Genomic DNA, 2,141 nt, shown 5'->3' with positions numbered 1-2,141 from the left:
TGCTAATTACTTTAAGGAAAGTTCAAAGTTAGAGTGACAATGTGCCACGTTATCTTGTGATTAGTATTGTGCAGAAGACCGAGAGTAACGATGAATCTGCAACAACAAAGAAACATGGAGCTGCTACATTAAAGGACTTGTCACCGTTTCTGATCAAGAAACAGCTAGACTACGCCGCTGGTTCAGACGTACCAGAAATAAAGAAGATGCGAAACGGGAGTCTACTTATCCAGACCAGCACAGATCGCCAGACCAACAACCTTTTAAAGTTAAGATCTTTGGGCGACTTCCCTGTTAATGTTGAACCTCACCGTCAACTTAACAGTAGTAGAGGTGTGATTCGCCACTGGGATCTGTTAAATGCTGAGGAGGAAGAGATTCTTGAAGCACTCTCAGACCAACATGTCACCGCAGTGCAACGAATAAAGACGCGGAAGTCCGGAGAACTAGTACCAACTGCTTCACTTATATTGAGTTTTCAAACGACCACTCTCCCAGACAGGGTACGGGCTGGATATTTGAGACTCAAAGTCCGTCCGTACATCCCTAACCCGATGCGTTGTTTCAAATGCCAGCACTTTGGGCACACTCAGCCTTCCTGCAAGGCCACTACCGCCCTTTGTGGTAAGTGTAGTCTGCCTGAGCATGGGACTGAACCTTGTTCTTCTGGTCCCAAATGCATTAACTGCCAAGGCGAGCACCCAGTCTGGCATCGTGACTGCCTCTCTTTCCAACAAGAGAAGAAAATCAGAGAGTTGGTCGTCACACAGAAAATCTCTGCTGGTGAAGCGAAACAACGTCTCCGTGAAAGCATACACACCACTCAACCTGTGCCATTCGCTACAGTTGCTGCAGCTGCTCTTACCCGTCGCAGTGTAGGGGTACAAACCAGCGACGTGTCCACCCAAACGACAACGCTTTCCGTAGTAGCTCGCCCTGCTTCGAGGAAACCAGCAACCACTCCTCGCTCCACAGAGAAAAAGTTCAAGCAGGTACATACGAAAGAATACTTTCTGAAGTCCAGTAGCTCTCCAGTCAGGGCGGCAGCGACCACCCTGAGACTTAAGGCGCAGCTGAAAGCTGCCAGGCGGGCGCTCAAGCACCCGCCCCCACTGCCTTCTTCATCCCCTTCGCCCTCTGTGTCCTTACCCGAGGACATTGAATTGGATTGATTTGGTGTTTTAAGTCCACCCTATGCACAGCAAGGCTAATTGGGACTGGACCTACAGTTTAAAGTGGGATCCGAACCACTATGTGCCTCCACCGGGTATTACCCGAGGACATGATACAGGACGAAGCCGCGGATGAAGAATTTATCAAGGTGACAGGGCCTAGAAATAGAGTACGCCTCAAAAGGTAACTATAATACCTCCAGCTATGGCTTATTGTCTCCAATGGAACCTTAACGGTTTCCATACACATCTCGAGGAACTGCAAATCTTAATATCTGAATTTGACCCTGCCATTATATGTCTCCAAGAGACACATTTTCGTCCAAATGAATCAGTGATTCTAAACGGATACACGCTTTACCGCACTGACAAGCTTCCTGAGGGTCGTCGTGCACACGGTGGTGTTGCAATCGGTGTTCGAGATACCATCCACTCAATACCAATCTTTCTCACCACCCCCCTCCAAGCAGTCGCCGTGCGGGTCCATCTACCACAGCCAATATCTGTGTGCTGTGTCTACATCACAAGGGAGAAGCGATTCTCTCTTGAGGACCTCCATTGTATATTCGAACAACTTCTGTCTCCTGTTGTTCTTTTGGGCGATTTTAATTCCTACCATCGTTTATGGGGCTCTGTTCGTACAGAGCCCCGGGGTCAAATTGTAGATCAATTCCGTGAGGCGTCAGGTTTAACGTTGCTGAATGATGGGACTCCCACATATTTCAGTCCTTCCTCAGGCACACACTCTGCGTTGGACTTGTCCTTCTGCAGTCCCAGCCTTGCTCCTACCACATCTTGGAGCGTTCACCCTGATCTCTGTGGGAGTGATCACTTCCCACTGCTTCTAAATTTCGAACATCTTCAGCACTCACGTGAACAACACCCTCACTGGCATCTCAGTCGGGCCGACTGGGGTGCCTTCGAGCGTGCAGTGGACCTTGAAGTCGATCTAGCGTCGACTTTGCCAGC

The sequence above is a fragment of the Lepisma saccharinum genome (assembly GCF_977018435.1).
Source record: "Lepisma saccharinum chromosome 12 unlocalized genomic scaffold, izLepSacc3.1 SUPER_12_unloc_1, whole genome shotgun sequence".
Lineage (NCBI taxonomy): Eukaryota > Metazoa > Arthropoda > Insecta > Zygentoma > Lepismatidae > Lepisma > Lepisma saccharinum.
The sequence above is the reverse complement of the archived record's forward strand: the minus strand, read 5'-3'. Positions refer to the sequence as shown.